The sequence below is a fragment of the Bos indicus genome, chromosome 18 (genome assembly GCF_029378745.1).
Source record: "Bos indicus isolate NIAB-ARS_2022 breed Sahiwal x Tharparkar chromosome 18, NIAB-ARS_B.indTharparkar_mat_pri_1.0, whole genome shotgun sequence".
In the NCBI taxonomy this organism is placed as follows: Eukaryota; Metazoa; Chordata; class Mammalia; order Artiodactyla; family Bovidae; genus Bos; species Bos indicus.
Genome location: NC_091777.1, coordinates 39,082,429 through 39,104,443, shown reverse-complemented (window position 1 = coordinate 39,104,443; position 22,015 = coordinate 39,082,429). Strand labels below are relative to the sequence as shown.

Here is a 22,015-nt window from a genome sequence, read left to right as displayed (position 1 = left end):
AAGTTTCAGCACTCGGGCTTCCCTGGTGGCTCAGTCGGTAAAGAATCCACCTGCAATGCAGGAGACTGCCTGCAGTGCAGGAGATAAGAGTTCAATTCCTGGGCGGGTGGGGAAGATCCCCTGGAGGAGGAAATGGTAATCCACTTCATAATTCTTGCCTGGAGAATCCTATGGACAGAGAAGACTGGGGGGTTACAGACCATGGGGTCGCAAAGAGTACACATGCACACATGTCTTAGGGAAGCACTGCTTCTAGGGGAGAGGACAGTGAGTGACTTAAAAGTGACACTATTTGGATGTTTAGTGGTAAGGAGAAAGAAGAAAACAAGAGAGAAATAATAAATGATCCTTCAGAAATAAAAGGAAGCACAAAATTAAAGAAAGGAAAACTTCACTTTCCAAACAAACGCACCATAAATTTAAAACACTGCCCTTCATTATAGTAACAGAATAGGGTCCTTTTGAACTAAGAAACCTTGTAAACTCTCTCACAACTTTCTATATAAACTAGTATCACTGGTCAAGAAAAATAAAACTTTTAAAATGGATCAGAAAACAGTAGGCAACAACTGTAAAAATTATTATGAAATAATATAGAACATAAGAACAAAAACTCTTCAGCTGATGAACACTCCTCTCCAAAAAGAAAAAGGGAAAAAGAAACCATAAAGAAAACTATAACAATGTCTCAAATTGAACCATATATTGTTAAACCAGTATTTACACATATTTTTCAAAAACCTTAAATCAAACATTCAATAATTCAGAACAGAAATAGAACAGAATTGGGCAAAAATCTTCACTTTAGGAAGATGTGAAATAAAAGATAACTGGTCTCATGAAAGAAACTGAGAAGACAAAAAATATTTTAGAAATAAAAAATCAATTATAAAGTACTCAAGAGAGAAAGGGATTGAATGAAAATACAAGGGGCACTGAACAAAAGACTGAATATAACCAAGGGAATAAAACAAAATGAAGGAAGATTGTAATAAGGATCAGGGAAACGTTATAACATACCAGAGAAAGAAAGAGGACCCAACATATATAAAATTAAAGAGCTAATATTTAAAACTAATTAAAAAATAACCAAAATAAGAAAACACATGAATATTATAAAGGTCTAAGAAGGGCCTGGGAAAACTGATACAAACAATTCTGAGATCTATTAAAAACACATAATTAGACTTTAAAGATAGAAAAAATTATCTGGGATCACTTGCAAAGAAAGAAAAATCAACCTGGGATCAGACTACTGAGCAGTAACCTACAAATAAAGATAACAGGAAGGTAGGAATCAAATTATTTTATTTAAACTGATGAAATTGAACAGTGAAATCTTAAGTAAGCAAAAGAGGGACAAAAATAAGGGCATTATAAATAACAATATAAAGACAACCACTAGAACAAAAATATAAACCTTCCAAAATGCCAAGGAAAATACAAAAAGGGAGGAACATAATACAAAATGAAAGCGAGGAAATGTAGTAACATATACATGTGTGCGTACGTGCTCAGTCACTTCAGTTGTGTCTGACTCTGCGGCCCTGCAGACTGTAGTGCGCCAGGCTCCTTTGTCCATGGGATTCTCCATGCAAGAATGCTAGAGTGGGTTTCCATGCCCTCCTCCAGAGGATCTTCCCCACCAGGGATTGAACCTACTTTTGTTACATTTCCTGAATTGGTAGGCAGGTTCTTTACCACTAGCACCACCTGGGAAGCCCCCTAATATATGAGAGTCCCTTGGACTGCAAGGAGATCCAACCAGTCCATTCTGAAGGAGATCAGCCCCGGGATTTCTTTGGAAGGAATGATACTGAAGCTGAAACTCCAGTACTTTGGCCACCTCATGCGAAGAGTTGACTCATTGGAAAAGACTCTGATGCTGGGAGGGATTGGGGGCAAGAGGAGAAGGGGACGACAGAGGATGAGATGGCTGGATGGCATCACTGACTCGATGGACGTGAGTCTGAGTGAACTCCGGGAGTTGGTGATGGACAGGGAGGCCTGGCGTGCTGCGATTCGTGGGTCACAAAGAGTTGGACACGACTGAGCGACTGATCTGATCTGATCTGATTAATATAATATTTTGTTAGAATTGTGTCATATCAATAAATATACACAGATTTCCTATTAGAAAAAACCTACAATGTTGAATTAACTCACAAAGCCAAACAACTCTAAAATGTATTAGAGAAGCTCATCTAAAATAAAGTAATTCAATTATTAAAAATACAAGGGCTAGCCAATGTATTCTATGCAAACAGAACAATAAGAAAGTAGGTATTGCAATTCTGATATCAGATACAGTAGAACTAACACCAAAAGCACTGCATACTAAAAGGAACATTTTATGATCTAAAAGCCAATTCAAAATAAATATAGAATAGGAATATATATGTGGCAAATAATACAATGAGTATCATGATAAAATAGAATCAAGGAGAAGTAAAGATGCAAAAAAATAAAACAAAAAGAAGACATCAACATACCAAACTCAATATAAGTATTCAAAAAATATAAAAGGATGAGGAATATATAAACTAAACAAGCTATGTCAATATCTTTATCTTTAAACTCCTATAAGAAGTAATTTCTTTTTTAAGTACATATGAAACTTTCATAAAAATTAACCAAATGCATGTGTCTCAAAGAAAGCTTCAATATGTTCCATAAAGTAGAAACAATATAAAAATACTTTGATCAAATTAAAAACAAAAGATTATTTCACCATATAGTATTAAAATTTTGTAGCAATGTCTTTGGTGAAAGGGGAAATATAAACTGACATACTGAATGGAATGGTTAGATTTTAAACTACTAACAAGACCAAGAGCTGATGTGAATGTAGAATAACTAGAACTGTCATATGCTGCTCATTGGAAAACAAATGAAAACTTTGGGCAAAAGTTTGGTAGTATTTTAGGATGTTAAACATTTATCATATAATTCCTAGGTAGTCATCCAGCAAAAGTAAAAATCTATGACCACAAAAAACCTGTAGGGAAATGTTTATGGCAGCTTTATCACTAACAGCCAAAAACCTGGAAAAATCCGAATGTCCATTAACTGGCTAATAGATAAACAGATTATGGTACATATGTACAATGGAGTACTACTCACACACAAAACATAATAAACTGATACATGCAACAACATGAATAAATCTTAAATTCATTTGCCAACTGAAAGAAGTCAGATATAGGCCGCATACTACAGAATTCTATTAACATGATGTTCTCAAAGTACAAACCTACAGTGGCAGAAAGCAGATCAGCAGTTGCTAGGGGATAGGTATGGGACCTGAGAAATGATGATAAAGGATCATGAGGTAACTTTACAGACTTACAGAAATATTCCATATCTTGATTCCATATCTTGATTATGGCAGTAGTTTACAACTGTTTATATTTGTCAAAACTCATAGAACTATATTCCTAAAAAGTGAATTTTACCATATGTAAATTAAGCCTCAGTAAAACTGACTTCTAAAAGAGAAGCAATCAGGGAGTGGGGAAAAAAAAATTACATCCAAGAGAACAAAGATCAGAATGACTCCAAATAATCTTACAACACAAGGCAGAAGGCAATAGAATATTAAATTAGTACTCAAAACACAATTATATATCCACGTTAAAAATAAATCTTTTGGGCTTGCCTGGTGGTCTAGTGGTTAAGAATCTGCCTGCCAATGCAGGGGACATGGGTTCAATCCCTGATCTGGGAGGATTCCACATGCTGGGGAGAAACTCAGCCTATATGCCACAACTACGAAGCCAGTGTTCTAGAGCCCGTGGGTTGCGGCTGCAGCTACAGAGCCCGCAGGTCCTAGAGTCCATGCTCTGCGCCAACACAAGCTACTGCAATGAGAAGCCAGTACATCTATCTCAATGAAGAGCAGCCTCTGCTCACCTTAACTAGAGAAAGCCTACACACAGCAATGAAGACCCAGTGCAGCCAAAACTAAATAAATCTTTCAAAAATGAAAGTTAACCAAAAGCATTTTCAAGTAAAAACAAAACAAAACAAAAACAGAATCCATTTCCAACAAGCCATCCCATAAGCAATGTTAAAGGAAAACTTCAGACTGAAGAAAAGAAATGAAAATTTGGATCTACAAGAAGAAATGGGCTTCTTTGGTGCCTCAGATGGTAAAGAATCTGCCCACAATGCAGGAGACTCGGGTTCAATCTCTGGGTGGGGAAGATCCCTTGAAGAAGGGAATGGTTACCCACTCCAGTATTCTTGCCTGGATAATTTCATGGACAGAGGAGCCTGGTGGGGTCGCAAAGAGGTGGACAACAACTGAGACACTGACACTTCATAAGAAGAAACAGAGTGCCAGAAATGGTAAGATGTAGGCAAATATTAATAAAATTTATGCTCATTTTCTTAATCCATTAAAACCTCCTCACAAATAAACTGCTAGACTTGGATGGATGCATGCTGTTTTCTATCAAATCTTTAACAAAAAATAATACCAATCCTGTACAAAATTTTTTAAAAAATAGAGAAGAATATAACACATCTCAGATCATTTAGATCTGAGTCATTTAGTCAGACAACATTGCCATAATGCTAAAATCAGAAAATCACAATAAAGCAAAACAAAGACCAATCTTCCTTATGAACACTCAAAAGAAAAAAAAAATTAAGATCACATTAAAAGACATAAAAACAATCAGGATATACTATATTCATGGATGGAAAAAATGAATATGGTAAACATGACAGTTCTTCCCAAATTAATGTAGAATATACAGACTAATTCCTATCAAAGCAATTCCTGTCAAAACCTAAGAAGATTTCTCATTAAAATTAATATAGAAAATCAAAGGGCCAAGAATAAATAAGAGAACAGCTTGGTGTGGGAGTAAGGGGAGCAGTTTAACCTACAGAATATTGTCTTCTTTCAGATATAAGGTAATTAAAACACCAGAGGCAAATGAAATAGACTAAACGAGCTCAAAAACAAAGGCAAACATAAATTTATACAAACTGTATGGGAACGTGACATTACCCATTCAGTCAAGAAAGGATGTCTTATTCCAGGGCTTGTAAATTTTTTCTATCAAGGGCCACATGGTTAATATATTAGGCTTTGAAACTCATATAGTTTCTGTCACAACTACTCAATTCTGACCTTGTAGACAACACGAAAACAAGTGGATGTACCTGTGTTCTGATAGAATTTCATTTACATAAACAGATAGTGGACCAGATTTGGCCCGTGGGCATGTTTTCCAAAAAGCAACAAAACAACAAAAAATTTTTTAGTTAAAATCATTTTTCACACATAATACACAAAACTAAGTTTAGTGTGGGGGAAAAAAAAACACTTGATGATGTAAATTACAATCAGGACAAGCTACTGGAATTTCACAATAAAAATCTTTTTAATATAAGGCATCCAAAACATTAAGGCACAAACCTTACTTTAACTCTTTAGGTTGATCAAGTATTTTCCTAATTAATGTAAAAAGATACAAAATCTCAAGTGTGAATGACCTTTCTACAATTCTAGAAAGCATTTCAGTGACTTCTCTAAAATTCTTAACCCAGTGCTCATTTGAAAGTGCTAATACAATTGCTTCTAGGTTTCTCACTTTCCCACTTCCTTCAGAACAAGTCTCAATTCAGAAATTAAATGACGGCCATTTAAAAGAAGTAGAACATTTAGCTGCTTTGGCTGTTTCTTTCTACTTTTAAGAAATAGAAACACACTTCTAGAATACTGAACTGGAGTTCTTCGGTACAGATTTAAAACTCCCTGAAATTGATACAAAAAATTTGCGTATTATGTGTCATACTGTACACAAAAGCTTCAAGGTTTTTCTTGCTTCTTAAAGGGGACTATGCCCTCACATATCCCCCAACCCCAAGAAAGTTAAATTCTGTTAAACCTCGGTTCCAGAGACTGGACATACAGAAAATCAAGTTGAATTATCAAATTAGAAAGAAAAGAGGATTTTCATAGTTATAGACAGGGATGTCAGACAAAATGTTCATTCATACTATAGAACTCCTTAAAGTGGTTCTGAATCTCAACTTGAAATTCAATAGTGTGGTGTGGTGAGGGGAGTCAGATCATAATAGACACAGAAGGTTAATGAAGAGAAGACTTTTCAATGGGAGTTATTTTGTTTGTTTCGTTTTTTAATGTTTCTGATCAAGCCTCAGAATTTCATTTTATTCCAAAAGGTCTATTGGGTTTCTTCTAAGATCCAGACAGTACTCACAATGCCAAAATGAAATGTGTCAACAGGGTCCGACCAAGGACAAAGTAATCATGTTTTCGACAGGAATCCGCTCATTCAGAATCAGCAACGGGGTCAAGATCTTACATTTCTGTAGCGTTTTATACAGAGCTTGCACTTGCCGCTTTCCACGGGACCTTTATTGAGTCTCAGTTGGGAGCAAGTGGACAGCAGCATCCTATTCCTTTATAAGGAAAGTTCTGGACTCAGTTTGTGAGATGTGGGGCGCTCCCCAGGACGCTCGGGAGTTTCCCACCCTATCACGGACAGGTATAATGTTCCTGACAATGTGGGTGATGGAGAGCAGACTATAACTAGGAAAGAGGTGGGAGGGTAGGAATGAGCCGGGAGTCAAGTATGCTTGGGGGAGGTGTAAGCACGTCAGAGTTGGAGGGTTGCTACTGAGGAGGGTTGGAAGGTGAGAGACACCCGTTCGTGAAAAGAAAAGGGAGGGGAGACTCCCTCCTGGAGCGACAGAAGCGGGGCGGGAGCGTCGTCTCTGAGATGAGAGGAAAACGTCGTGAGGGAAGAATCTAGAGGCTGTGAGGAGGGGAACAGTGAGCCTGCCTCAGGAAGGGAAGTTCCAGCCCGACTGAAGTCCCCCATCTCGAGGCGACCGGTTTAACGCAGCGCCCCTGCTCCTCGGCCGCCCTTTTCGTCATTCTCCCCTCAGGGTCTCTCACCACCGAGTTTGTTGGCTCCTGCAAGACGCCCAGCACCATTGTCACCTCATGAACTGTCCGCGCCACAAATTCAAATCAGAGTTCCAGAGCCTAGCGCTCCGAACTTCTCCCAGAGTGAAGGACAAATGGACCAATGGAAGCCCCGCTGGCCACAGACGTACAAGACGGTGGGCGGGACGAAGGGTCGGGGTGGGCAGAAGAGCGTTGTCTTGACGACGGCTTCCGGTGCTGCGGTGACTTACCGCCGGAAGGCGAGAGTCCGCGGGAAAAGCGATCTTGTTAGGTGGTTACTGTGGCTTGGGGCTGAGGCGGTCCCCTCAAGAGTAACCGCGGGCTTGTGCCACGGTCATGCCACTGGCCTTCGTTTCCTTTAGCCTTCTCGCTCACCAAAAGATTTTCCCGTCCAGTTATAAAGTGCAAGTTGTTTGCCAAAGGTAAGCGTGTAGTATAACACCATTCCCTTGTTTTTTAGAGGGTAACGGAAACTTGAGTCCACTTTGTCACCAGGGAGCGGGTACTAAAAAAAAAAGAAAAAAGTGAAAATTTGGATTTCTAAACATTTAGTAAAGTTTTACCGTGTGCATTTTTACTGTATTGTACGCAGTTTGTAGTCTGAAATATTGGGTGCAATTTTATATACAATTAAATTTAAAATTCTGGTTCTTTAGGACCCGCAAATTTCATCTGAACCGGGTATATTAAAGACCTTTAATTTTAAAATTTTATGTAACCATCTAGAAGCTTCTCTAACTTAAGTTCTTAATCTCCCGTAAATCTCAAGTTAGATGGTATAAGATGGACACGTTCTCTGAGTCCAGACCATTACAAGAGTCAAACTAATTCGGCTGAGGTGCCTCTTTTCATACAGAATCACTTGAATCTAAAATAATTGAAACCAGATGCTAAGCATGGCTCCTTTAGTTCAATGTGTATCTCTTGGCGATAATGGTCTCACTTCAGTCTCTCCTTTATGGAAGAAAGTAAGCACTGTTGAAATGAAGGAGGAAAAATAAGGCTTCTTACAGACAGGTATTAAAAACAAAACAAAAAAAACTTAGGAGCTTTGAAACACATCTTTTAACAAAAGTCGTTAAATTCTTGTCACCAAAATCTAAAAGAAAAAGTTCATAATTTATCTGCTTATCAAGAAGAATTTCTTCCTTTACACTTAAGACAGGGAAACATTTATGAAAGCTTAGATCTATATGTTTAGGTCCCTGCCAACCCTTTTCTTAAAATTCCAACTTCAAAACTCCCTGCTAATGAGCACTTTTCCAGCAGCTTGGATGAAACGTTCTGAATAACTTCTTCCGCCTGGAGGTTAGAAATTTCATTAAATAAAAAATTAAATATATTAGAATACTTAGGTATGAAACATTAACGAACTGAGTAACATTCTTCAGAAGAAGAAGCACTTAAGAAAACATAGGCCACCTGCATTGTGGAGCCATCTCAAATGATGAGATTTGATAGATAGGCGAGAGATCAAAAAATGGCCAGATTTCAAAAGAGAATGTTCTGTGAGCTGCTTATTGCCCTCATAGACCATTCAAAAATAAAACCAACTCTCAGCAGAAGCCCAAGAGGCATTAGAGATGAACTAGAGTATCCTTTGGATGTCAGTATTGTACTGAAAAAGTCAGTTACACTGTTATTTATCTGCAGGGGGAAATGCCTAAATTTTATAAGGATTTAGAACTTTAATTTAAAAGTGTATAGTGACTATAGAGTTTAGAAAGGAGACTTGAATCTAAGTTAGATGAACTTGGGAAAACAGTGTTGTCTGAGGTAGCATCTGACTTTGTACTCTCCATTCCTCTTACTTAAATGTTCTCTTATTCCTGCTTTTTTGAATCTTATCTTTGAATACCCAGGCCAAATTCTGAGTTTTTCTGAGCTGTAACTCATAGTTAACTGTCTCAGAACACCTATAGAATTCAAAATACACTGTTTATTTGGCTTTTTTCTTTACATTTAGGCCTGGTAGTGTTTTTCTCATTTATGTTGATGAATGTATCTTACATATAACTTGCCTTATCTGTTGGATTCTAAGCTACTTAGAATTGTATTCACCACTGTACATGGCAGATGACTTGAACATGGTAAACATCATTCTTTTCAATCTCTTTTTTTTGGCTGTGTTGGGTCTTAATTGCAGCATGTGGGATCTTCATTGCCGAGTGTTGGATCATTATTGCCAGGTGTGGGCTCTTCGTTGCAGCCGGTAGGATATAGTTCACTAACCGTGGATTAAACTTGGGCCCCCTGTGTTGGGGGCACGGAGACTTAATCACTGGACCACCAGGGAAGTCCCAGTAAACATAATTCTGATGTAAAAATGCCACTGTTAAGATTAATATTAAATATAGTGGCAGCTGCATTAGTTTGCTAGGTTTGCTATAACAATACCACAGACTGAGGGTGTAAACAACAGAAATTTATTTTCTCACAATTCTGGAGGCTGGAAAGTTCAATACTAAGGTATCAGCGGGAATGATTTCATTCTGAGGCTTCTCTCCTTGACATGTAGTTATGCCTTTGTGTTCACATGGTCTTTAATTCATGCCCATCTGTGTCCAGATTTCTTCTTATAAAGACATCAGTCATACTGGATTAGGGCCCATCCAAAAGACCTCATTTTAATTTAATTACCTCTTTAAAATCCTTATCTCCAAGTATGGTTGCATTCTGAGGTACTGGGGATTAGGACTTCAGAATATGAATTTGGGGGTACACAGTTCAATCCATACAATAATCAACATTCAGAAAGCAGAAATGATTGGCAGTAGTTGTCCATTAGCACTCTCATCTTCAGACCTGTAGATAACATAATTGTGTACATCAAGTTTGTTTAAGATAATAGGGAATGGAAGTGAAAGTTGCTCAGTTTGTGACCGACTCTTGGCGAATTCTCCAGGCCAGAATACTGGAATGGGTAGCCCGTCCCTTCCCCAGGAGATCTTCCCAACCCAGGGATCGAACCTAGGTCTCCCGCATTGCAGGTGGATTGTTTCCCAGCTAAGCCACAACGGAAGCCCAGGGAATGGAAGAGCCTGTGGTAAATCAGAGAATATTTGCCAAAGACTTTCAAATTGAAATTTGTCAAAAAACAGAAAACACAACCCACACACATACACCAGCATGCCACACAATCCTGGGTCATCCAAACAAATAAACAGCAACAACAAAACAAGCAGGCTGATTGGTTTTGGCTCACAGGGGGCTGGTTTACAAAAACACCAGCATATTTCATTTGGAATCTGTAACCTCTTAAGTGGATACTGGACATAGTATGTTTTTCAATATCCAAAAGACGTTTTCCCCAGACCCGATTGGTTCACACATAACTTTAAGTACCTCCTTTGTTGAAGGAATTGTACTAAGTGCCTCACTGAGATTAAATCCATAAATTTGTCCACATATATCTAATTGTTACAAGGACATCCAGTTTTTGATTAAATTTATAAAATGTGTGGGCTTCCCAGGTAGCTCAGTGGTAAAGAATCTGTCTGCGAATGCATGTTCAATCCTTGGATTGGGAAGATCCCCTGGAGAAGAAAACGGCATCCACTCCAGTATTCTTGCCTGGGAAATCCCATGGACAGAGAAGCCTGCTGGGCTACAATCCATGGGGTTGCAAAGAATCGGACACGACTTAGCGACTAGACACCACCACCACCATAAGATGCACAACCATGCATAATTTAGTATTTTGAGTGGTACAGGTTTATCCTATAAGTGAATTAGAACTCTTGGAAAAAAGTCTTTATGAGATTATGTGCTCTGATAAGGTCAAGGCTCTGATCTTAAGTACAAGTGGAGACGACAGGACACATATAAGAAAATAATTATAGTGCAAGATAAAAGTGAGACCATAGAGTTATAAAGTACTGTGGGAAATTAAAGGAGGAAAAGATTTCTTCAAGGTTGACGTATTACTAAAGGTATTTAATGCAGGTAGGATTATTCTTTTTTATAGCACTTGGTACTTCGAATATAGCATTAATCAATGTGTTGTATCTGAAGAAACAAGACTCCAGGATTCTTGCCTGGAAAATCCCATGGGCAGAGGAGCCTGGCAGGCTACATTGCCATGGGTTTACAAAGCAGTTGAACATGACTTAGTGACTAAACAACAACAAGTGTCTTAGATGTTATTTGCGTATGTTCACATTTCCCCAGTACAATCTGAAATACTCAAGAATATTTTAATCTTTATATGCTCCAGTCTAGTGTTGTTTAGGGAGAAGGCAATGGCACCCCACTCCAGTACTCGTGCCTGGAAAATCCATGGACGGAGGAGCCTGGTAGGCCACAGTCCATGGGGTCGGGAGAGTTGGACACAACTGAGCATCTTGACTTTCACATCACTTTCGTGCCTTGGAGAAGGAAATGGCAACCCACTCCAGTGTTCTTGCCTGGAGAATCCCAGGGACGGGGGAGCCTGGTGGGCTGCCACCTTTGGGGTCGCACAGAGTCAGACACGACCGAAGTGACTTAGCAGCGGCAGCAGTGTTGTTTAAAAGTATCAGGGTCACCTGGGTAACTTTTTTTTTTTTTAATTAGAAGATAATTGCTTTACCATGCTCCGTTAGTTTCTGCTATACAACATGAATCAGGTATCAGGTCAGGTCAGTTGCTCAGTCATGTCCAGCTCTTTGCGACCCCATGAATTGCAGCACACCAGGCCTCCCTGTCCATCACCAACTCGCGGAGTTCACTCAAACTCATGTCCATCAAGTTGGTGATGCCATCCAGCCATCTCATCCTCTGTTGTCCCCTTCTCCTCCTGCCCCCAGTCCCTCCCAGCATCAGAGTCTTTTCCAATGAGTCAACTCTTCTCATGAGGTAGCCAAAGTATTTATAGGTGTACATATATTCACTCCCTTGTGAACCTCCCTCCCCTGCCTCATCCCACCTGTCTGGGTCATCAGAGAGAACCAAACCGAGCACCCTGTATTATATAGGAACTTTTTAACAGTAAACTTTTTTCAACTCTGGCTCTGTAGATTCTAATTTAGTAGGCCTAGGGAAGTGGTAGAGAATCTCTGTTTTTAAAATGTTTCTCCCGCTTAATGATTCAGATTATCAGCCCCACTTAGAACCTTCTGCCTTGAAGCACCTGGTATATAGTATGCTCTCAATAAGTTCTTGTTACATTAAATGAGTGGAGCTGTGATTTAGTAAGATTAATAAGGCCCCTGTGTGTAGGAATGAATTAGAGTGGAAAATATCCTAGAGGCAAGGAAATCCTATTACACAAGTCCAGTTAAGAGATGAAGCAGCCTTAAACTAGAGTAGGGGCCATAGAAAGGGAGAGAAATAGATGAGAAACGTTGAAAAGGTAAGAGTCTACAGAACTAGGTAAACTTTATATAAGGCACTAGTTCGCAAAACAGTGTAGCTAAAATTTACATGAGGTGTTTATTTCATAAGCAGGTTGCCAGACTCTGTATGAACTCCTGTTTGGTTGGTCCGGGGTGAAGCACATGAATTTGCATTTTTTAAAAATTTATACTGGAGTATAGTTGATTAAGGGACTTCCCTGGTGGCAACAGTGTTGTGTTACTTCCAGGTATACAACAAAGAGATTCAGCTATGCTAATTTATGTATCCTTTTCCCGTTTAGATTATTAAAGAATATTGAGCAGTACTGTGCTATTGAGTAGGTCCTTGTTGGTTATCTGTTTTAAATATAACTGTCAGTCCCCAATTCCCAATCTGTCCATTCCCCACCTTTCCCCTTTGGTAATCACAAATTCATTTTCTAAGTGCATCTGTTTCTGTTTTGTAAATAAGTTCATTTGTATTAATTTTTTTTAGATTCTGCATACAAGTGGTATCATACAATATTTGTCTTTCTCTGACTTCACTTATTAAGATAATCTCCAGGTCCCTCCATGTTGCTGCAAATGGCATTATTTCATTCTCTTTTTTTTTTTTATGACTACCATGCTTTTGTATATATGTACCACATCTTCTTTACTCATTCATCTATTGATAAATATTTAAGTTACTTCCATGTCTTGGCTATTGTAAATAGTGCCACTATGTATATTCTGTTGCATGCATCCTTTCAAACCATGTTTTTGTTTTTTTTTTGATATGAGCCCAGGAGTGGGAATGCTGAATCATATGGTAGCTCTATTTTTAGTTTCTTAAGGAACCTCCACACTTTTCTCCATAATGGCTGTTTAGTTCAGTTCAGTTGCTCATGTCCAGCTCTTTGCGACTTCATGGACTGCAGCTCACCAGGCTTCCCTGTCCATCACCAACTCCGGAGCTCGCTGAAACTCATGTCCATCGAGTCAGTGATGCCACCCAACCATCTCATCCTCTGTCGTCCCCTTCTCCTCCTGCCTTCAGTCTTTCCCAGAATCAGGGAAAGATTCTGTGAGTCAGTTTTCCAGTGAGTCAGTTCTTCACAAAGTATTGGAGCTTCAGTATCAGTCCTTCCGATGAATATTCAGGACTGATTTCCTTTAGGATGGACTGGTTGGATCTCCTTGCAGTCCAAGGGACTCTAAAGAGTCATCGCCAACACCACAGTTCAAAAGTATCAATTCTTTGGCACTCAGCCTTCTTTATGGTCCACCTCTCACATCCATACATGATTACTGGAAAAAACCATAGCTTTGACTATATGGACCTTTGTTGGCAAAGTAATTTCTCTGCTTTTTAATATGATATCTAGATTGGTCATAGCTTTTCTTCCAAGGAGCAAGCGTCTTTTAATTTCATGGCTGCAGTCACCATCTGCAGTGATTTTGGAGCTCAAGAAAATAAAGTCTGTCACGGTTTCCATTTTTTTCCCCATCTATTTGCCATGAAGTGATGGGACTGGATGCCATGATCTTAGTTTTCTGAATGTTGAGTTTTAAGCCAATTTATTCACTCTCCTCTTTCACTTTCATCAAAAGGCTCTTCAGTCCCTCTTCGCTTTCTGCCGAAGAGGGTGGTGTCATATGCATATCTGAGGTTATTGATATTTCTCCCTGCATAATGGCTGTACCAATTTACATTCCCACCAAGAGTGTAGAAGGGTTTCCTTTTCTCCACACCCTCTGCAGCATTTATTGTTCTTAAACTTTTTGATGATGGCTGTTCTTACTCCTGTGAGGTGATATCTTACTGTATTTTGGATTTACATTTTTCCAATAATTAGTGATGTTTAGCATCTTTTCATGTGCCTCTTGGCCATCAGTATGTCTTTCTTGGAGAAATGTCTCTTGAGGTCTTTTTTCTAATTTTTTGATGGACATGAACTGTTTGTAAATTTTGAAGATAAATCATTTGTCGTTGCTTCATTTGCAAGTATTTTCTCCCATTTTGTGGGTTATCTATTCTTTTTTTGCCATCCTGGGATGTAGTCAGGATGTGGGCTCTGCTGCACTCTTTTTTTTTTTTTTAATTAAAACTTACTTTTGGCAGTGCTGGGTCTTTGTTGCTTTGTGTAGGCTTTCTGTAACTGCAGCAAGTGGGGGCTACTCTTCGTTGCCTTGCGTGGGCTTCTTCTTGTGGTGGCTTCTCTCGTTGCCGAGCACAGGCTCCAGGCACTCCAGCTCCAGTAGTTGCAGCATGCAGCTCAGTAATTGCACTCACGGGCCCTTGAATGCACGGGCACGGAGGCTCGGTCACTACGGCAAAAGGACTCAGTTTCTCTATAACATGTGGAATCTTTTCCTACCCGGAATCAAACCCTTGTTCCCTGCATTGGAAGGCGGTTTCTTATCCACTGTGCAACCAGGGAAGTCCTCTCTCTTTGTTTATGGTTTCCAATGCTATGCACAGGTTTTTTAGTTTAATTTGGTCCCATTTGTTTATCTTTTGTTTTTATTTCAATTACTGTAGGAGATAACTGCTGCAACTTAAGTCGAAGAGTGTTCTGCTTATGTTTCCCTGTAAGAGTTTTCTCTCTTTCTTTCTAGCTGTGCTGGATCTTCATTCCTGCATGCAATTCTTTAGTTGTGGCGAGTGGCAGCTTCTTGTTGATGAGCTCGGGTTCTAGGCGTGCAGGCTTCAGTAATTGCAGCACGCGGGCTCAGTAGTGGTGTTGAATGAAAGTGAGAGTGGACAGCCGTGTCTTGTTCCTGATCTTGGAGGAAATGCTTTCAGCTTTTCACCATTGAGAATGATGTTTGCTGTGTTTGTCATATGTGGACTTTATTATGTAGAGATAGGGTCCCTCTATGCCCACTTTCTGGTGAGTTGTTCTTTTTTTTTTTAATCATAAATGGGTGTTGAATTTTGCCAAAAGCATTTTCTGCATCTATTGAAATGATTGTTTGGTTTTTATTCTTCAATTTGTGGATGTGGTATATCACACTAATTGATTTGCAGATATTAAAAAATTCTTGATTCACTGGGATAAATTCCACTTGATCATGGTGCATGATCTGTGTAACATATTGTTGGATTCAGCTTGCTAGTATCTTGTTGAAGATTTTTGTGTGTATGTTCATCAGTGATATTTGCCTATAATTTTCTTTTTGTGTGATATCTTTGGTTTTGTTAATGGCTGGTGGTGACCTCATAGAATGAGTTTGGGTGTGTTCCTTCCTCTGTGGGGATTTTTTTTTTTTTTGCGGGGGAGGGGAAAGGTTCAGGATAGGTGTTAATTCTTCTCTAAATTGTGGTTTTATTCTCATGTGTTCTGCTTGGGGTTTGCTGTGCATCTTGGAGCTGTAGACTTATATTTTAATCAATTTTGGGAGGTTTGTCTAGTATGTTATCAAACATTTTTTCTGTACTTTTCTCTTTTTCCTTTTCCTCTGGGACTCCAATTTTAAGCATGCTAGATTGCCTAATTTTGAACACATGCATCATTAATGATCCGCTACCTTTTTTCATACTTATTCTTTCTGTGTGCTTTGGTTTAGGTAATTTCTGTTGAATTGTCTTCAAAGTTATCGATCCTTTCTTCTACACTGTTCAACCTGCTATTCTGTTCAGTGATTTCATTAATCATTTTGGATATTATAGTTTTCAGTTCTAGTGTTTCCATTTGATTTTTAATTTTTGTTTTTATATCCTGACTGGAATTCCTCATGTTTTTACTCTGACTCATCATCACTCAAAAACTGCTGAAATTTCTACTTAGTTCCTTTAGTCTTTTGTCTGTAACTTTCTTCTAGGTTTCATGGATATCATTCTGTACATGCACAGTTGAGGAGTCAGCCAAGGATCTGAGGAGAGAGATTATGCAGATTTTGCTACCTTTCCCTCTTAGCCCCCAGTGGCTTCCCCTTTATGGAAGCTTTCTGTTTCCACTTCTAGCTGCTCCTATAGCCTCAAACTCCAAACTTTTTATCCCTCAGTCCCCCAAACTGTTGCTTTCTGTTTAAGTACTATTCCATGTACAGTATGCAGACAAGGAGGTAATCTTAGCAGAAAAATTAGAAAAATGTAGATCTTATTTATTGGCTACTCTTCTTTCAAGGGTCATATCCCCTTCAGCTTCTACCTGCTATTGATTGCTCCACTGCTGCTGCTAAGTCACTTCAGTCGTGTCTGACTCTGTGCGACCCCATAGACGGCAGCCCACCAGGCTCCCCCCTCCCTGGGATTCTCCAGGCAAGAACACTGGAGTGGGTTGCCATTCCCTTCTCCAATGCGTGAAAGTGAAAAGTGCAAGTGAAGTCACTCAGTTGTGTCCGACCCTTAGCGACCCCATGGACTGCAGCCTACCAGGCTCCTCCATCCATGGGATTTTCCAGGCAAGAGTACTGGAGTGGGGTGCCACTGCCTTCTCCTGATTGCTCCACAGTGCCTTCCAATAGTTGTTTTCTTTTAGTCAAAATTTATAATTGTCATTGTCAAGAGTTATTGAATTGAATGTACTTCAGTACTTAAGAGTACCAAGTATCATTACATCTGTATTTATACATGGAAAAAACAAAGGTATGGTTTCTAATACATTGTTGGCTGTTATTCAGTCGCTCAATCATGTCCAGCTCTTTGTGACTCCCATGGACTATACAGTCCATGGAATTCTCCAAGCCAGAATACTGGAGTGGGTAGCCTTTCCCTTCTCCAAAGGATCTTCCCAACCCAGGGATTGAACCAAGGTCTCCCACAGTGCAGGTGGATTCTTTACCAGCTGAGCCACAAGGGAAGCCCAAGAATACTGGAGTGGGTAGCCTATCCCTTCTTCAGCAGATCTTCCTGACCAAGGAATTGAACTGGGGTCTCCTGCATTGCAGGCAGATTCTTTACCAACTGAGCTATGAGGGAAGCCTATTTCTCGGAGTATATATCCAAACTCATATCCATTGAGTCAATGATGCCATCCAACAATCTCATCCTCTGTCACCCCCTTCTGCTGCTTTCAGTCTTCCCCAGCATCAGGGTCTTTTCCAGTGAGTTGGCTTTTTGCATCAGGTGGCCAAAGTATTGGAGCTTCAGCATCAGTCCTTCCAGTGAATGTTTGGGGTTGATTTCCTTTAGGATTGACTAGTTTGATCTTGCTGTGCAAGGGACTCTCAAGAGTCTTCTCCCAGCACCACAGTTGGAAAGCACTGATACTTTGGCATTCAGCTGAAGCATATTGTATATGCAGCTGTATTTAGAGAAGTAAAAAGACATCTCCTAGAATGGGGAAAGAATTAGGTAATATTCTTTCAAAACTAATTTCTGGTATTTTAATAGTGTAAAATTATGGGCTGTGGTGGGCATGAAAATGTCCTTTCTTCAGGGACCATAATTGACTGGTGGATCCAGGTACTCGTATGTTTTGGAACCCATTCCCATATTCATGTCAAGGCCATGATTCCCAAGTGATCCTTCCAGGCCATGAGTCCATATGGTGCCGATTGTAATCCAGGTTCTTTCCTATAACATAAGGGACTGTATTAATGGAATATTTTGTCAAAGGGCTCCCATTTGACTGGTCCAAGACCTTAGATGTTCAGCAGCCTGAGACTGTTCCTACCCAGTTCTCCCTCTTTCCATTTTCTCCTTCATAGGTGTCCTAAGGCTTCTTGCCCTCCTTTGCTCCCTCTTTGTTGCCTTTCTCAGGTAAATCCTTTAGTTCATGCTCAATCCCATCTTTGCATCTGCTTTTTGGAAGACCCAGACTAATACATAGACTCAAACTATCAACAGAAAATTGACCAAAGTTGACTTTTTAAAAAGAATATTTTTTAGAGAAAAATACCAAATAGCATATGTAGCAGACACTCCCTCCTCTATGAGGTAGAACTTTATTTCCATCTGCTTGGATATGGGCTGGACTAAATAATTTGATCCTAATGAATAGAGAGGAATTTGCCAGTCCTTTTTTTTTTTACTACCTCCTCCCCCACGCACCAACACACACATAAACATTTTTCTTTACACTCTCCCCCACACTCCTGATGAAGTTTTAATATCACAAATATACTTTATGTATTATATGAATATCAATGTTTAATGCATAATAGAGTAAAATTTCCCCCCAAGATCAAATTTTTATTCCTTTAGGGGCATTGTAATAACCCTCACAGAGAATGCACAGGGTAGAGTATAGATAGGGAAAATTTCTAACTTATTCCAGAGGAAGCTGGCAAATGATCAAACAAGTTATCAGAGTTTATATCACCAGTGGTGATATCATCTTAATACCCTATACCTCAAGTATGATGAAATGCAAAGGGTATTTTTAACCTCTGTGATAGTCTACCCAAAAAGCTGTAACCCCAGTCTTATTGTGAGAGAACATTAGACAAACCAAAAATGAGGGACATTCTATAAAATATCTGACCAGTACTCTTCAGGAGTGTCATGGTAATGAAAACACAAGACTGAAAAATTGTCAAATATAATTGAGATTATGGAGACATGACTGCTAAATGCAGTAGTATGTCCTAGATCATATAAGGGAACGCAGTTTATGATCTTTGTAACTTTTCTGTAAATTTAAAATTATTCTAAAATTAAAAGTTAAAAGCACATGACAAAAGTAAAAACCATAGTGTCATCAGTATTCATTATATGAAAATAGTGATTCTAATATTAAAAGCAAAGTAAATACGTAGCAATTACTACAACTATAAACATTGAGCTAAACTGAAAATATCAGTTTTCTACATATAATACTAGTAAATGAAAAAATATGGTACATTTATCAAATTTAGTGAAGCCTATGATGCAGTGTCTCATGACATCTATGCACAATTAATTCAGATTGTCCTGGATATAAGCAGAGTCACACAGATTCAAAACTGGCTGCAGAATCATAAAAAATATTGATAAACCATAAATGGAAATGGATCAAGTTGGGGAATATGTGTAGGTGCTGCCGAGATCTGTATTTTGTCCTATCTTATATAGCAGCTGCATTAATGATGTAGAAGAGGGTGTATAACGAATGTTAATGAAATTCACACATGATATTAAATTGGCAGGTGATGCAAATAACAGTAAGAGCAGCAAAGCAATATAAAGGTACCCAGAGAGCTCAGAAATATGGAGTGGAAACAACAAAATGAGATTCTGCCCCTTCAAAATAGAAACTACAACTGCTTTAGGAGAAAAACAATAAAATAGGTATTCAAAGGGAGAAAAATCTGAAAGTCATTAAATGATCAAAAGGCCTAAGGGTGAAAATGAATTATAAAGTAGATATGAATTTATGACGTAGTGATTTTGAAGATTATGGCTATGTATACTGCTTGCTACAGAGAAAGAAGAATCTGTTCTTCATACTAATGGTAAAATGACATCAAAAGACAGAACTTGTTCTGTGTCAAGTTGGTACCCAACTGCCATCAACACAATAGGAGTAGTAATAAAAATGATTAAGCTGTGAACCCTCCAGAGAAGTATATTCACCATCAGCAAATTATACTGAGCTATTTGACTAGTCTTGCCATTTGTAGTTGCTGATTCTACTTCATATCCCATGTAGGTGACCCTTCCTTCAAGATATATAACTTAGGCTAAACCTCAGAGCAGTTTACCTAACTGTTTAATCCTCTCCCCTCTATCCCAAATTAAATTTACAAACTGCTTCTTTCTAATATGTTCTTATTTTAATTTATATTCAGTTATGTATAGGATTCCTTGATTGCTCATTAAAACTGACTTCTGCCTTTGTCACATCTTCATCTAAATGCTGCACACCTTATTTGCAAATACATGCATATGCCCCTACCAGCAGCCATAGAACCAAAGAGCATAAGCAAAAGTAACATCTGAGGAGATTATTGGAATTAATACCTAAGTAAATAACAACCAAAATAAATAAACCACAGATCAGAATTCCTATAGCAATGCAATATTCTAATGATCATAGCATGAATCAGATTGCCCCAAGATGTTATCATCCATTGGCAAGAAGTCATATAGAATAATAAGAAATCTCTTCAGGATGGCCATATATGCTTATAAAGTGTTATAAAATAGATGCTTTTTTTTTCCATTTGGTGTCTTTTTAAAAAAATAATTTTATTGGTGTATACTTGATTTACAGCATTGTGTTAGTTTCAGCTGTACAGCAAAGTGGACCAGTTATACATACATCCACTCTTTTTTAGGTTCTTTTTCCATATAGCCATTACAGAGGTACTGAGTAAAGTTCCCTGTGCTATACAGTGTGTCATCATTAGTTATTTTATACATAGTAGTATGTATATGTCTCCTGGAGGAGGGCATGGTAACCCACTCCAGTATTCTTGCTTGATGAATGCTGTGGATGGAGGAGCCTGGCAAGCTACAGTCCCTCAGATCATACAGAGTTGGACACAACTGAAACGACTTTGCTTGCATGCATGCATGTATATGTCAGTCACAATTTCCCAGTTTATCTCTCCCTCCCTTAACCCTGGTAACCATAAGTTTGTTTTCTACATCTGTAACACAGCTTCTGTTTTGTAGATAAGCTCAATTGTACCTTTTTAAAAAAAATCCCATAGTAAAAAATATAATAATTTGCCTTTTTTTGTCTGACTTCACTCATTATGATAATCTCTAGGTCTATTCATGTTGCTTCACTGGGCATGTTTTGTTCATTTTTATGATTAATATTTCATTGTATACACGTACCACATCTTTGTCCATTCCTCTGTCAGACAAGTTGCTTCCATGTCTTGGCTATTGTAAATAGTGCTGCAGTGAACATTGGGGCACATGTATCTTTTTGAATTTTATGGTTTTCTCTGGATATATGCCCAGGACTGGGATTTCTGGATCATAAGGCAGTTCTATTTTTAATTTCTTAAGGAACCTCCATACTGTTCTCAGTAATGGCTGTACTAATTTACATTCCTACCAACAGTTATATAAGAGTTTCCTTTTCTCCACACTGTCTGTCTCCAGTATTTATTGTTTGTATGTTTTTGATGATGGCCATTCTGACCTGTATGAAGTGATGTCTTATTATAGTTTTGATTTTGTTGCTGTTGTTGAGTCACTCAGTTGTGTCCAACTTTGCAGCCCTATGGACTGCAGCACGCCAAGCTTCACTGTCTTTTACCATCTACCAGAGCTTGCTCAAACTCATGTCCATTGAGTCAGGGGTGCCACCCAGCCATCTTGTCCTCTGTCATCACCTGCTGCTCCTACCTTCAATCTTTCCCAGCATTAGGGTCTTTTCTAGTGAGTCAGCTCTTTGCATCAGGTGGCCAAAATAACGGAGCGTCAGCATCAGTCATGATTTCCTTTAGGACAGACTGGTTTGATCTCCTTGCAGTCCAAGGGGCTCTCAAGAGTCTTCTCCAACACCATAGCTCAGAAGCATCAATTCTTTGGTGTTCAGCTTTCTTAATGGTTCAGCTCTCACATCCATACATGACTACTGGAAAAACCATAGCTTTGACTAGATGGACCTTTGTCAGCAAAGTAATGTTTCTGCTTTTTAATACGTTGTCTAGGTTTGTCATAGCTTTTCTTTCAAGGAGCAGGTTTTGATTTGCATTTCTCTATTAGCTTTTTAGCCATCTGTATGCCTTCTCTGGAGAAATGTCTACTGACATCTGTCCATTTTTTCTTTGGGTTGTTTTTTTGTTGTTGAGCTACATGAGCTGTTTGTATGTTTTGGAGATTAATCACTTACCAGTTCAGTTCAGTTCAATCCCTCAGTCGTGTCTGACTCTTTGT

At 38.7% G+C, this 22,015-nt stretch overlaps 2 long non-coding RNA genes across 2 annotated transcripts in view; one reads left to right on the top strand and one right to left on the bottom strand.

Moving 5' to 3' along the window:
• Nucleotides 1–7,044, bottom strand: part of LOC139177093 (uncharacterized) — a 212,063-nt gene extending 205,019 nt beyond the window's left edge. Inside the window, exon 1 of the long non-coding RNA XR_011561516.1 lies at nt 6,941–7,044. This is a non-coding gene — a long non-coding RNA (uncharacterized lncRNA). The remainder of the gene's footprint in view (nt 1–6,940) is intronic.
• A 99-nt stretch (nt 7,045–7,143) lies between these two features.
• Nucleotides 7,144–22,015, top strand: part of LOC139177092 (uncharacterized) — a 167,220-nt gene continuing 152,348 nt past the window's right edge. Inside the window, exon 1 of the long non-coding RNA XR_011561515.1 lies at nt 7,144–7,374. This is a non-coding gene — a long non-coding RNA (uncharacterized lncRNA). The remainder of the gene's footprint in view (nt 7,375–22,015) is intronic.